The 16,373-nt window shown below is 40.4% G+C and overlaps 1 long non-coding RNA gene across 1 annotated transcript; it reads right to left on the reverse strand.

Moving 5' to 3' along the window:
* Positions 1-1,035: 1,035 nt before the first annotated feature.
* On the reverse strand, positions 1,036-7,993 carry LOC119729685. The gene is made up of 3 exons (XR_005271264.1): positions 7,748-7,993; positions 7,321-7,514; positions 1,036-1,163 (listed from the first exon to the last, which is right to left on the reverse strand). It is a non-coding gene; the product is annotated as an uncharacterized LOC119729685 (long non-coding RNA).
* Between the last annotated feature and the right edge of the window lie 8,380 nt (positions 7,994-16,373).

Raw genomic sequence — 16,373 nt, forward strand, 5'->3', positions numbered from 1 at the left:
CCAATTGTATAATGTCCACTTAGAGTAGAACAGCCATGAAGGTACATGTACATGTACTTGACAACTTCTTTTGTTTTTATTTTAACATACAATGTGCAATGTACACTGTACGCTGAAACTTTTTCAGAGATAACAAAAAATCCACTCCATTATGGATTAATTTGGAATGTTGATGATTTGCATGTAGCCCTTGCATCCTCCACAATAATTCACATGAAGGCTATTTGGCACATATGACGGGTTGACAAAAAAAATACACTCTAAGGGGCCATTCAGAATTTTCAACGTTTTAAAATTTCGACTTTTTTTCCCAATTATTTTTACCCACCCACCCACCCCTAATTTCGATTAATAAAAACTGAACATGTACATGTACATGCACTTGCATACTTATGTACATATACATGTACTTGAACATGAACATGTATACCCATGTACATGTGTTTCTATTTCAGTGACGGCTTGAAGTTGTCGGTCTTCCTCTTTTGCACTGGTGACCTTCAGTTTTCTTGTGTTTTGCCAGCTGATATGCTGTTGGGAATGACAGGTTGCAGTTTTGGAAGCCACAAAGATGACCGTGGTTTTGTCGTTTTCTGGATGATCGAGGTGGATGACATGACATACGAGGTTGTGCCTGTAACGTGAGGTAGCTGAGAAAAACATTCGCTAGTATAATGAAAAACCACCACCCTCTCATGCCACAGTGGGTTTATATACACGTACATGACATACATGTACAGTACATACAGGGGACGAAGTTGGAAAAGAAACACGCATCGCGATATCAGAAAGCTTGCGCGTAGTTCAGGCAAGTCAAAAGATCTATCTTTCTTTTTCTTTTTTTTATCTTTTTCCATGGAAAGTGAATTTCGATTTTCAATTATTTAGCTTGACCACCCACCACCCACAATTTGGAAAAAAGATCGAAATTTTAAAACATTGAATATTCCGAATGGCCCCTAATATTGAGGAAATCAGTTCTAAACAGAAACATGGATCTCCACAAAAGACTTAAAGGTCAAATCTTGTATCATTTAAGCATTTGTGAGTTGACTTACAGCGGCTTCATGTTTGATTGCTGTGTGGTCTCCTCTACTTGGTCTGATGGATCTCTTTTCTGTCGCTAGATGATGAAAAACATAGTGATCTGGAAAGTTCTCTATCTGTGAACATGAAAGAAAATCAAATTTTAGAACTTTACAAATGAAACAAAACCTAGAAATTAGCCACTAATCAAGAAGTGAAACTTAAAGAGAAGATACATTTGCAAACATAAAAAAAAAGTCAGGTGTGTTTACAAACACAAATGCCCCGCAACCGTGACTGTTCCCATGACATAACACCACTCTTTTAACATCAACTTACATGTACCTTGGTCACATGGAACATTCATTGACAGCATTAGTGTCTTCTGTAGGTTTTATATGAATTAATCCCTAATCCCAATAATCTCAGAATAAAGTATTTCTCAAGTTACCCCGCTGACAAGATTTCTATTGTTTTAGCCACTGTGAACTTGACCTTTGGCCCCAAATGCAAAAGGCTTCTTAAGATTACCAAGAACAATCCACAACCCAAATTGGAAGTTCATATGTTAAGTATTTCTCAAGTTATCGCGCTGACAAGATTTCTATTGTTTTAGCCACTGTGAACTTGACCCTTGACCTTTTGGCCCCAAATGCAATAGGCTTCTTAGGATTGCCAAGAACAATCCACAAACCAAATTTGAAGTTCACATGTAAAGTATTTCTCAAGTTATCGCGCTGACAAGATTTCTATTGTTTTAGCCACTGTGAACTTGACCTTTGGCCTTTTGGCCCCAAATGCAAAAGGCTTCTTAGGATTGCCAAGAACAATCCACAAACCAAATTTGAAGTTCACATGTAAAGTATTTCTCAAGTTATCGCGCTGACAAGATTTCTATTGTTTTAGCCACTGTGAACTTGACCTTTGGCCTTTTGGCCCCAAATGCAAAAGGCTTCCTAGGATTGCCAAGAACAATCCACAAACCAAATTTGAAGTTCACATGTAAAGTATTTCTCAAGTTATCGCGCTGACAAGATTTCTATTGTTTTAGCCACTGTGAACTTGACCTTTGGCCTTTTGGCCCCAAATGCAAAAGGCTTCTTAGGATTACCAAGAACAATCCACAAACCAAATTGGAAGTTCATATGTTAAGTATTTCTCAAGTTATCGCGCTGACAAGATTTCTATTGTTTTAGCCACTGTGAACTTGACCTTTGGCCTTTTGGCCCCAAATGCAAAAGGCTTCTTAGGATTACCAAGAACAATCCACAAACCAAATTGGAAGTTCATATGTTAAGTATTTCTCAAGTTATCGCGCTGACAAGATTTCTATTGTTTCAGCCACTGTGAACTTGACCTTTGGCCTTTTGGCCCCAAATGCAAAAGGCTTCTTAGGATTACCAAGAACAATCCACACCAAATTGGAAGTTCATATGTTAAGTACTTCTCAAGTTATCGCGCTGACAAGATTTATCCCGACACACACACCCACACACACCCACACACCCAGACTTACGTTACATACCTTGTGTGGACATTGCTTTGTTTTCGTGTAGTTAAGAAAACTCGGTACAAAAAATAACTTTACTTAAACTGTGAAAACTCTTTTAACCCAATTTTTTTTTCTATGATTCCCTATAGTGTTTCTCTTCATTCTGCTACAGATAAACCTAACCCAAAATGCCTAAACCTGTTTTCCAGAAAGGGCAAAACCTTATGTGGACACGGCTTAGTCCACATAAAGTTAACACAACCTGCATTATGTGGACCTCTTTTTCACAAGTCCACATAGGGTATGTAACACAACTCACCCACCCAGACTTGTTTCACATACCTAGTGTGGACTTTCCTTTCTTTTCGTGTAGTTAAGGAACACCAGTGGAAAAACTCATTTTTCTCAAACTGTGAAAACTCTTACAACCCAATTTTTTTTCAATGATTCCCTTTAGTGTTTCTCTTCATTCTGCTACAGATAACCTAACCCAAAAATGCCTCTAAACCTGTTTTCCAGAAATGGGGAAACACTGTGTGGACGTGGGCAAGTCCACACTTCGTCGCTGCTACCTACATTATGTGGACGTCTTTTGTTCGGAAGTCCACACTGCGTATGTAAGACAAGCTCACCAACACACACACTTTTTTGCTATGCTTCCGAGGATTGGCTTTGTGTTTTCCTTTGTCCCTGTAATATAACATCTCCCATAGACTAAGCACACAAACCTGCGTTCGAGGACAATAGGCACCTTCCTTCGAGGATCAATGGCCCCTTTGTGCTCCTTTTGTTGTCTGTCCTCAGGCGTAATGCAATGCAGGAACACACCCACCCACTAACACACACACACCCACCCACGGAAGGACAAGGCGGAAACAGTATGCCCCTTTGGCTTCGCCGCGGGGCATAAAAAATGATCGAATTATCACGAAATTTTTTATTGGACTGTTAGGGAATGACAGTCTAAAGCATTCTGTAAAAGCATGGCTCCTGGTGTGCTGACATTTTTAAGTGGTATTTTTGTGTCAATTTCCAACGGCCGACCAGCGTTGGAGAAAACTGGCTTTAAAAAAATTAATTCGAAAATAACCCTTTTATATAATTACAATAAACTGTAACCTTTTTCCTATTTTTATCATGATAAAGACCTCTAAAAATTAAAATAATGTAAATTTTAACAAACCGAATCAGAAAAAAATGTCAAATTAATGTCACTAAAGAAATCAAATAGTAAATACTGACAACGGCATACCAACAATGCAAACAATTTGACTTGTTTCTGAACAGTACAAAAGAAATTTATTGAGACATAAGAAATATCTCCTGATTGAAGTGATATTGCAGTCTGTATGAACTAAAATTGTAGGGTTAAGCATGTTTAGAGGAAGAAGTCTTGGGTCTAGCCTCTTCAAACGCTGTCATTGAAGTTAATTTAAAGATAATACATGTAGTAAGGGTTTAATATTAAATTCCAGTGATTTACTAATAAACAATTGATTTGTTACTAATTTGCGAATTCTGAGGGTAGGACATTCATGAACCATGCCCAAAAAGGCAAAATACTCTAACAGAAAGGAGTTTGAAACTGAAAATTGTAATGGTGGACAAGGTTTGACTAAATATAAAGAAAAGGAAAATGGCAAATTTTACTAAAATAATGGTAGCAATTAAAAAAAAAATTATAATCTAATTATTACTATTTGTACTTCTCAATTGGAATGGATTATCTTGCGCAGGATTTAAAAGTCCCCCAGCAGCAATAAACAAGATTCTCACGGAAACACTCGTCAATCTGCCTATACCTTTGCACGCAGGTAACTTCCCTACAATGACACGTAAACATGACATGGAAAGCGTGAAATACGTGAACAAGATAAGGCCAAAAAAAAAATTCTCGGTCTCTGGTCAGCGCGCGCGTCGATTTTAATCATGCACGTCAACCTTTTTTTTTTTTCAAATTAACATGGAAGCTACAACAGCGCCCTCTATTGCCACACCTCCTCAAATTTTTGTAACGAGGAGCACCAAGGAATGGGGAAATTGCACAAAAGCAAAATGATAAAGGGCACGAAGGCCAATTATGGAGGACAACAATGTATAATAAGGACACAAAAAAAGCAAAATAGTGCCCACCTTGTCTGTACAATTCAAGCTTAAAAAAAACAAGTCAGGTGTGTTTACAAACACAAATGCCCCGCAACGATGACAGTTCCCATGACATAACACCAATCTTTTAACATCAACTTACATGTACCTTGGTCACATGGAACATTCATTGACAGCATTAGTGTCTTCTGTAGGTTTTATATGAATAAATCCCTAATCCCTATAATCTCAGAATAAATACATGATTTCTATTGTTTTAGCCACTGTGAACTTGACCCTTGACCTTTTGGCCCCAAATTCAATAGGCTTCTTAGGATTACCAAGAACAATCCACAAACCAAATTTGAAGTTCACATGTAAAGTATTTCTCAAGTTATCGCGCTGACAAGATTTTTTATTGTTTTAGCCACTGTGAACTTGACCCTTGACCTTTTGGCCCCAAATGCAATAGGCTTTTTAGGATTGCCAAGAACAATCCACAAACCAAATTTGAAGTTCACATGTAAAGTATTTCTCAAGTTATCGCGCTGACAAGATTTCTATTGTTTTAGCCACTGTGAACTTGACCTTAGGCCTTTTGGCCCCAATGCAAAAGGCTTCTTAGGATTACCAAGAACAATCCACAAACCAAATTGGAAGTTCATATGTTAAGTATTTCTCAAGTTATCGCGCTGACAAGATTTCTATTGTTTTAGCCACTGTGAACTTGACCTTTGGCCTTTTGGCCCCAAATGCAAAAGGCTTCTTAGGATTACCAAGAACAATCCACAAACCAAATTTGAAGTTCATATGTTAAGTATTTCTCAAGTTATCGCGCTGACAAGATTTCTATTGTTTTAGCCACTGTGAACTTGACCTTTGGCCTTTTGGCCCCAAATGCAAAAGGCTTCTTAGGATTACCAAGAACAATCCACAAACCAAATTTGAAGTTCATATGTTAAGTATTTCTCAAGTTATCGCGCTGACAAGATTGTCCGGACACACACACCCACCCACCCATCCACCCACACACACCCACCCACCCACGGAAGGACGAGGCGGAAACAGTATGCCCCTTCGGCTTCGCCGCGGGGCATAAAAAACACGTCGCTACTTCAATTCCGGAACTTTGGTTTAACCAGCATGACCAGAGACCGATTTTTTTTTTTTTTTGGCCTAAACCTATCTTTCATTGCAAAAAATATAAGCTCGGTTCTTACAAAATTGAAAAATTACAATAATTAATGGAGTATTATTATAGCCAAGGGAAAATCGCCCAAAAAATCTGAATTATGAGAGATAAAGCAGAATTCTGGGGTTGGTTTTTTGCGAGCACAAAGTTCATGCGCGTATTTGCATAGTGACATCACCGCATCTTCTCGCGTGGTTTCGGATTACAATTATAATAATTAATGTGCGCATGCTCAGACTAAGTTTCCAAGGGTGTCATATTTCATTAACGTATGTGGTATGCAGAGGTCCGGCGAAGATTTTTGCAAATCTTTCCGTGCAACTAGAGGCTTTTGTTTACAATACACTGAGCGACATTTTGTATGGGCAGCCACATGCTCAATAAATTCAACCGTAGTTGGCAGAAGCTTAATTTACACCCCATAGTTCTAAGTGACAAGTTCAGAATGTAAGAGGGAGATATCTTATTGACTTTTTGGTAGTTGGTGTTGATTATTCAGTGTTTTGATAGTTACACAGCATTTTATTTATAGTTTGTTGATTATTCTTTGTGTTTGCCCTAATGGCCAACCATAGTCAAAGGAAAGTCACAACAACAAAGACACAACAACATCATTCAAGCATGCTAATTTTTAGTACCTTGGACAATGTAAAGCTGGAAATTCACGTGGGCACTGACGCCACAGGTACAACATTTTGACGCCGGTAAAAGTTTTGGAATTTTAAAATAATTTGTTGATAGGCGTGTACCGCATCAGACAAGGCTAGGCCAAGGCTGAGCCAGAGCCATTTTTTCCTGAATTCAAAATGGCAGCCTCAAACAAGGTGTGTGCAACAAGGATGTTTCCGGAATTGAAGTTGAAATTTCTCTTTTCTTCCCAAAGGTATGTGAACCTACGGAAGAGGATAGTGCCACTCAATGAGTGTGAATATATTTATTTAGTGCATGTGAAAATATTTTTTTTGTACAGCGGCTGCCACTTATTATGTGGCGGCCGCTACTTATTATCTGGCAGCCGCCAGATAATAAAAAAAATATTCTCACACACTATACAAAAAAATATATTCACACTTTTTTATGTGGGGGCCACCACTGATTATAAGTGTAAATATGGTTTTTTGTGCGTGTGAAAATTTGTGATATCGGTACTTTGGACGTACTTTTAAAATCACAACACAAAGAGCTTAAATTTTGAAAATTATTTTGTGGTCTCTCCATCACTCAAGGTAAACTTTTTAATCATTGTCACTTGAATTTGTGGAGTAGTTGAGCTGAAGGCAGCCTGAATGATGTTTACTATGCGGAACTAGGAAAACGACTGTACTATCAGAATGTCATTTTTGATTGTCATTAAGTCAGCTGTTATTAAAGCTCAGGTGGACTCCCTTTCCTCCCTACGTTACTTCGTCCAACCTGGGCTACTGTTTTGGTGAGTCTTTTTTTTTTTTTAACATGTTTAACATTAGGCCTAGGCCTATATAGGCATGATAGGAAAGGGGTCCTATTACTATTGTGAATATCTTACCTCTCCAAAGTTTATGTATCCATAACTTGCTGCCAGGTTATCAGCAACTTCCGGCCCTCCTTCAATGTTAGATATAAACTCGTTGGTGAAGGTGGAATGTACGCCTGTCCCTCCGAAATGCAGCAGAAGCAATACGGAAGTTATTAGATGTGTATTCATCATGGTCCCACTTCCGGCCGGAATCTCACACCAGTCTACACAGATGATGAGACAGTACAGTTATAATCAGTGTGTTCTCGTCACTCCGTCCTACTCAAGATCCCTGAAGGATGTTTCAGGAGGAATTATGACTAACCAAGTACTTAAAGTAGCCTACCAACTCAAGTCAGGCTAAAGTAAACCACAAAAAAAAGTCAGAAACACGGGCAAAACAACAACAAAATCTTGCCACCAAAGCGTGAGACAATGGAAGATTAACAAATCTCACCTTACAAAATCCCAGATTATCACTGACATTCACCGTAGCCAATTATTGTAGGACACACTGACGTGAATGCAGTGCTACTGCTAGTTTACTTCTTTACCTACGCACAGCATTTTTTTACACAATAAAACCAAAAAACCAAAGATCCTACGATAATGACGATCTTTGATACATCGACATGATCGATAAAAAACTTCAGGCTTCACTGGTTTCCTACGCGGACCTCCATCAAATCATGTCAGTGGAGTACCGTAATGGATATGGGTACCAGTTTTTACAACAAAAGTTTGGCACACTGCGCGCTTGTGGCACAGCTAGACTGGTTTCCTGTCCTCAATGCTCCATCAATTGTCCTTCGGGGTCCACTGTACTAATTCAAGCCCCATTGAAAACAGTGTAAAATCAACAAAGTTCAGGGCCAAGTAACATGCAAGCCAACATCACTGGGGTTTCTGAAACAAAAATTAAATTATTGTCTTGTCTTTCATCTTTTCATTTCTTTTCAATTTTACGTACATTAGCCAATTACATTTTTAAATATTCACACCCAAATAAAATCACCTCCCGAAAAGTGATAGTTCCCAAGCCTGAATGTAGCCATTTGAAGAGTGGCACCCTTCCACTTTCACAGGCAAATAGGACCCATTTTTACATCCGTGATTTTATCAAGCCTGCCCTCAGATGGAAGCCCCAAAAGGGAGTTACTTGGGTATATTTAAACATTCCACCGTTTTTAAAGCCAAACGGTCTCCGTTTTCAAAAGAAATTGTGGGGGGGGGCACTTTTTATGCTAATCAGCTGGCGTAGAAATTCTCGCTTGAATTAGTTCAGTGCACCCTCGGGGGTGCAGACCAGTAAGTAAAGCATAGACCCCAATGATAAATGCCCCCACTTCAGAAATTCAGGAAAAATACTCAAACAACTCCCCAAGGTGTTCGAAACACACATCAAATTAAAGCTTATTTCATCATTTTTCATTTTCTTTTTAATGTTTTGGGGTAATCTCATAACTTTTGGGAGGAAATTCCATCCGAAGAACATCACCCCTTCAAAATCCTCAAAGCCCATTGCCATTTAAAAAACGGTGCATACACTCCCGAAATTGCAAAATAGAGCGCTTTTAGGGGCCAATTTCATCCAAATTGCACAGAAATACAAGCTCACGGTCCTGTGCAAGGCTTCCACCCTTATTTTTTTACAAACCCTCAAGTTCATGGCCCACAATTTACTGAAGACTTTGAGGGCATGTAAATCGTGATAAGTTGGCCGGCGTAGGCAATTTCGGACCAGTTGGACCCTTCGTACGTTCGTGCAGCCGGCAAGGCCTAAACGCCCCCCCCCCCAACAAAAACAAATAATTTGGGGACTGGCACTGATATGTAATAGAGATCAGTGGGAACCGGTAGCTAGCTCCCATTTAAAGCCATTGATTGGATCACCTCTGCGCGCGCGCAGCATGGTTGTTTATTTTTGAACATACTCAGCCTTGCATGGACGATAGATTGTTCAACACACGGTTATAAAAAAAAAGGATCCGTCTTACCAAAACAAATACGTAAATTCGCCGGTGTCTCCATGAATGCAACTTTCATGCATCCCAGAAAACACATAATGCTGTGATAACATTTTTGACAGTCGTAACAATGTTATATATAAAAACATTCAAAAATAATATTTTAATGGCTATATCATATACAAGAACATTTTAATTACGTTATTTAAATCCCTCAGATTTGACGTTCTATCAGGTACTGAATCGAGCGATATTATCAAAACGTTATTACCAAATGTTTATAGAGAAACTATCATTATATATACAAAAAAACTCAAAATGCCTCAAATTTATCAGGTATGTCAATATGATATTATTAGAACGTTATTACCAAATGTTTTAAACAAGATTTTTACGGAGGAAATATGATATATACAAACACTTTTAATAACGTGATTTAAATGCCTCAAATTTAACGTTTTATCCAATATGTTGACAGGAGCGGATCCAGGATTTTCCAAGGGGGGATTTTCGTGGTGCGAGTACTAATGCAAGCGCGAAGCCCTTACGGCGTGGGGTCCGGGGCCCGCTGAAGGGCCCGAACAAATTTTGGATTCTAGATGCTCTGTGCTGCAATCTGAGGTGCTTCCTGGCCATTTTATCCTGATTTTTTTTTAGCAGAAGTTTGTAAAATTATAAGGAGAAATTTTGTTTCATTTGTTTCAAAATGCATATATACTCTTGCTCTAAGGACACAAACATAATCACTTCTATGAGTTTCTTGCTTTCGCTTGTCTGCTGATGACTTTAGATCTGTACTTTGAAGGTACAGTCCATCATTTGCAGCTATCCAAAAAGCAACTGACGTAATTATTGTTGAAAAGCATACTTGGTTTAAAGAAAGTAATGGGACTAAATTCTCCGTGAAATTATTCTTTCTGGCAAGCTGTCGTTTAATTTCGGTTTGTTTGTGTTTTGTTGTTATTTTTTATTCTGCGAAGTGTGCGCAAGCGTTGACACGACGCACATTGTGCGCGGCTGCTATTATAACTCCACCAATAATATACATGTAATATACATTAAATGCGTCGCCGCATTTTTTTGTCTCGTCGCTCTGTCTCGTCGATAAACCCGTCGCTTTTTAAAAGTATGAGCCCCAATAAAAAAATGTGCAACTAATCTTAGCAGGAAACGGCGGTAACTTTGTCTCCCCCTATTTTTTTCTTCTCTTTCAGAGTCTCTCTCCCTCTTCATATCGTGGTTTTTATTTTGTTTATTTTTTTTTAACTTATTTAATTAATTTTTTTTTTTAAGGAAAAGGGGGGGGGGCGTGCGCCCCCACGCCCCCTGGATCCGCCCCTGGTTGAAGCGATATTTTCAAAACGTTATTACCAAATGTTTAAAACAAGGTTTATGGAGGAAATGTGATATAATGTGAACAATCAAAATTTAATCACGTTATTCAAATCCCTCAGATTTGACGTTTTTATCAGGTATGTAAAAATGATATTATCAAAATGTGTTTACCAAATGTTTTACATAAGATTTACCCAGCTAACACATCGATGTTTAATAACGTGGTATTATGTCTAATATGCTGTCATGATATTTAACAATATGGTCTTAGAAACAATAATACTGCGACTTGCCTCAAAAGTGCGTGGAACATTATATCTAACGTTGTGAAATGGAATGTTTCGAAAACACAATAATAACATCATCAATACCATGTCGCTATAACATTATAAAATAACATCAGGACCTTATTTTCGGATGTTAAAATGTAAAAATTACGCTTTCAGATCATGTCGCCATAACAACGTTTTGTCAGAAATAACATCACTAAGACCATTATCGAAATAACAATATTACACAACATTAAGGCCTTAACTTTAAGATAATGTAACGCGCACATTGTGTCTGGCAAGGCATGAAAACACAAATCATAACATCACCAAGTATGAGATAACATTAAGGCCTTAACATTCGATGCTGTGGGCAGGTCAGGGTTCCGACAGTACTACTGATGTCCGAAGAAATTCACTGGGATGGTAGAGGCACTACACTGGAATGATGGCCGAAGTCAGAGATGTAGGTGAAACATCGGACACCTTCACTGCGACAAATGGTGTGTACAGTAAGGGTGTGTGCTGGCGCCCACACTGTTCTCCATCTTTTTGTAGGCAATGCTGGAAGAGGCTTTCCGTGATCTTGATTTCGATCATGGATTTTTTTTTCAGTCCCCCCCAGGCGCGGTGCAAAAAAATTGCAGTAGCAGATGTCAGAAGGTGACGTCACATGCGAACGGTCCTCCCCCCCATTAGTCGTGAAAAGATGACATTTAAATAACGAAAGGTTTGCGGAAACACCATGTGCGAATAATTTCTCAACTAAGAGAATGGTTTTGAAAAGAACCAGAGGTAAAAACTCGTTTCTACGTCTGGTTCTTTTCAGAATCATTCTCTTAGTTGAGAAATTATTCGCACATGGTGTTTCCGCAAACCTTTCATTATTTAGAATCTCCACCATGCAAATCCTCAAATCTTATTGAAGATGACATTTTGTAATACAGTGTGCACGATGACAGGATGTTGTCAGCGCTCCACATTGATGTAACGCTGTAGCAAGTTGCATCAACATTTTAATTTCATTATTCTGTTCCCATGTTTAAAGTTTAAAATTATGTTGCGGGATCCTACTGGGCTCTTGTCCGCTAAGTCACGCAAAACGCAAGAAAAGGGGACACACAGACGGGATTTTTTAACTCTGAAGGAAGATCTAATTTATTTCGCCAAGCGGACTCTAGTCTGCGGTCAACTAGCCGCACCGCTACCAGAACATTACTGCAACTAACCTAGACTTAATGACAAGTCGTTAGATAGGTGTATTTTGTCCTTGAACTTCAGTCGAACTCCATCGGCAAGGCTGGTATAAAACTACATGTAGTACGTATATGCTTGATTTACTTGAATCGTGCATGTCCTATAATGATTTTTGTAATGTTACACAACACAAAGTGCAAACCCTCGAAGTTATTAAAATGATCCTCCGTGGCGGCCTATAATACACTATGAAATCTGAACCAATCAGAATGCTCGCATAGAATTCGCTAGTGATTCAAAATACTCCCATATAGATATATGTTGTATACAAAATTGAAAAAGTATTCGCCAAGTCGGTATAATTGAATATCAATATTCAGCATCATTTGGTCTTTGAACCAGACTACCGCATTGCATGCATGCAGCGATATATATTTTGCGTGCGTGGAGCCATTATTACCCACTTTAAGCAACCTATACATGTATTTATAGAACCTATTTCCGGAGCGTGCGGTAGCCAGACCCAAAACCAGGTCAGCCCAGCCACCTGTGGCCCTACTTGCCAACAATGGTACAGTGGTCTCTTCTCCTGTGGTGCACACTGCATCGGCGGACACCCGGCCTTTGATGCTCCATGCATCAATGTACTCCCTGTACCTTCGGCCACGTCTTCTTTGATGCGTCCTGCATCGCCGGATCCTGCCGTCTGTTGGCTTACCGTTCTTGTCCCTGTCACCTGCACCAGCGGTCCGAAAGTGAAAGTCAATGCCGTTGCTTGCTCCAGCAGGGCTGCCGTCGCCTGAACATGAAGGTCAGTGTCTTGTGGTCGATTGTCCGTGGTCTGAGTTGGTCCCAGCAGTACGGTGGTCTATGAGTTCGGCGTGCTCCGGCTGATTGGAATGTACCGGTGGAGCCATCGACAACGGTGGATCAGAACACATCGATGGAGATGTCCGGCGTTATCCGCAACGATAGAGCTATCGATGTGCCGCTGAAGTTCTCTGCAGCAGTTGGATCAGGACTGGAAAAGTCAGTGCATCCGCGAACCTCGATCCGATGGACAGCCGTCATGCCTAACTTTCCCTTCCTGGACAGGATACAAGGCTGTGACTAGTCCTAAAGGCCATCGACCACGAGGGGCATTGTCATCAGCCACTTATAGGACCAGGCCATCCACCGTTAGGTTTCGTTGAGGCAGATTCCACTTCTGTCTCGTTTGTAGCATGGGCATATTCTCGAAGCCATCGCTTCCAGAACCGATTCGCCAAGTACTGTGTCTGGCGCCATCGACAACTCTAATACAAACCCTCCGGACAAAGTCGCCAGGAGACACTGAAGGTACCCCTTTCAGAAGCAGCAAATGGTTGGGAGTGAGGGGCTCCTCATCTTTGATCCAGACTCAGATTGGTTAGTGGTCTAGCATTCAGGATTGCCTCCACTTCGGACAGGAAGTTCAACAACACTTCATCCGAAACAACCTGCTCCCCAGCAGATTCTTCAAGATTTCCGCACCGATCTGATCATGCGCTCCCATGTGCCCCAGAAGTAACTTGCTGTTGGCGGATTAAACTACCAGTCAATGCCTTTCTCGTGAAGTGCCTAACACACCTTGTCCTTGTTCATCTCAGCCAGGTTCTCACGCAACTCGTGCTCTGCACCAACGAAGTTTGCTGGCTATCTTCTCTGGCTTCCCACATCTAGAAATAAATCTACTAAGAGCTTTGATAAATGATTTGATGTCAAGACTGTGTGCTATCTCGATGTGGACTGCTTATAGTATACCACCAGGCAAGTGAACATACACCCGTAACGCTTGACGTGACTGCGCCCCTGCTTGACATACAACTATAAGACTATTTACCCATAGAGCTAGGACCCAGGGTCCTAGCTCTATGATTTACCATAGCGCGTACTAATTATCATATTGAGCCAACACGGTTGCGTCAAGGCTATCCTCCGCCTCGACTTTCTGTACGGCTGTTTTCGGCAGTGTGTGTGGGGTGTACGTACATGCACACAAAGCACACGCAAGGGTCGTTGAGGCTAACGGTATAGTAATAGTGTCGGCGGCGCGCGAAGTGTGCGATAGCGGGAACAAGCTCGTATCGGAACAAGCTGGTAGCTTTGGTCAAGGGTGGTCATATATCGGGTCTGTCAGCTCTTCGAAGAGAACCTGACTTGGTTTCTTCACTTCTGAATCAATTTCTGTCAATTATAACTCATGAACAAAATGAACAATCGCGTTCATACTTTGTGATCTGATGGACAATACCTTGATGAACCTTTTTGATTTTGAAGTCAAAGTCGTTTGACCTTTCCTGCCGGATCTACCGGAAGGTCAAAGTTAGGTGAATTCAAAATGAAGACGATAGCTTCATGCTGTATGGGTTATGCTACCCAAACGAGCGGCGCCGTCAACGTTTTGAAGCGCCTTCTCGTTAAAGTTCTGTGCAGCGTCTGATACCAAGGATGTAGTCGAAGCCCGATAACAGAATCGGGGCCAAGTTGATCACGCACGTCATCAGCAACGGTAGGCGTGGTAAGATACTGGGTCGTCTCGTCTGCCGGGAAGGAGTTTAAACTCGAGCGGCGTATAGGACGATGCAGTTTGGGCTGGTCGAACACAGACTGAATCTGTTGCGAACAGACCCGATCGAAGGGTGGTGGGTCTTTTTATATTCGCTGAAGGCTTCGTGACTGATGAGGACTGTAGCGATATCTCCGACTTCTCCGACTCGAATGATGATTCCAGTGATAAGTAAGTTGTGTCTGTGTCTGTCTGGCAGTCGTGCTGTCTGTCTGTCTCCATCTGTCCGGCTGTCTGTCAGTCTGCATGATAAGGTGGTTGCACCAACAGTGACAGATTAACAGTGCTTTAATTCTCATGTTTTCTGTGTGTTATAGGACCGTGTGAAACCAGTGTCCCGTCAACTAGTCAGGCACCTCCAATATCTGGATGAGTGAAGCGGCATCCCTGGACTGCACGAGAGACGTCATGGAGGGCTTGCAGAGATTCTTCTTGATGAGGACACTTCCGGGCAACGTGACATTGAGGCGGGCTGTCCTGTGGCACTCGACTCGAATATGGACGAACATCGAAGACTTTGGCCAGAACACAATGAAGCTCTATGGCCGTTAAAGTGAAAGTTAAGGTTTTTTTGGCATTGTGAATGGACACTCAAGAAGTTTTGGTCAGAAGAGATTTGCTCTTGCAGGGAACCACTTTAGAAATGCAAAGTGTGTACCACATATAGCCAGTGATACGCACTAATTTCAGAAGATATTACGAAAGCCATCAGACATGTATCATAGTGCAGCCATCTGGCCTCACTTTCAAATGTTTTTAAATTCAGCATAAAACATTAGTGTATGTTTAATCCCAAATTTTAAACTCAGGCATGCAACTGGGAAATCACAAAAAAAGAGGAAATTCAAATTTTTCCCAGACTTTGTACAGTGTTTTTCTATTTTCAATGGCACACATGGGAAGTTAAAAAAAGAGAGGAAATCAGCTGATCCGAGGAAAAGTTGCATGCCTGTAAACCAGAGGTTGTAGGAACAACCACACGGTGTTGAGCCGTTGTTAATGTTGATTGTTGATTGTTAATGTTGAGGTTGAGGGTTGAAAAATAGTGCGTGTAGTAATTATACAGAGGATAGTTAAAAAGAGTCAGGTGAGGATCTACTGTACACACGCGTGTGCTGCTGTACTGTAAACTTATCAAGTACAATCGTTACAGAAACCCATTAAATAGCTTATATCTCTAAAAGTAAAGGTCGCACACCATTGGCGCAATACAAAATATTGCTCGCCATACACTCTTTACCTCAATGCGCGTGTTTTTAGAAGAAAAAAAAACATTAAAAAAAAGAAAAGCGCCCAAATTTTTTGCCAGCCCAATTTGTGAGAAAATAGAAAAACACTGTACAAAGTCTGGGAAAACTTTTTGACTTCTGATGACGTCATATACGTCATCAGAAGTCAAAAATGTGCTTGCGTTATGAAGTTGTCATATAAACGTGTACAAAACACTGGTAAACACTTAAAATACATTGGTTCATCAAACAGCCGTTACATGAAGCTCAATAGTTAACATACAACAGTCGTAAAACCAAACACTCAAGAAACGAGCACGGGGAATTCCCCTTTGTACGCAATCATAGCACGCTGTTATTCAGGAAATTCCCCTTGTACGCAATCATCCCCATTTGCTTTACACACAATGTACGTGGCATTAAATGAACGTTTCAAGGCGTATATATAGGCGTTTTCAACTTCAAATGTCAAGGGGGCTGCAGGACATCTCCAAGTTTA

The sequence above is a fragment of the Patiria miniata genome, unplaced genomic scaffold (genome assembly GCF_015706575.1).
Source record: "Patiria miniata isolate m_02_andy unplaced genomic scaffold, ASM1570657v1 HiC_scaffold_1, whole genome shotgun sequence".
Classification (NCBI taxonomy): domain Eukaryota; kingdom Metazoa; phylum Echinodermata; class Asteroidea; order Valvatida; family Asterinidae; genus Patiria; species Patiria miniata.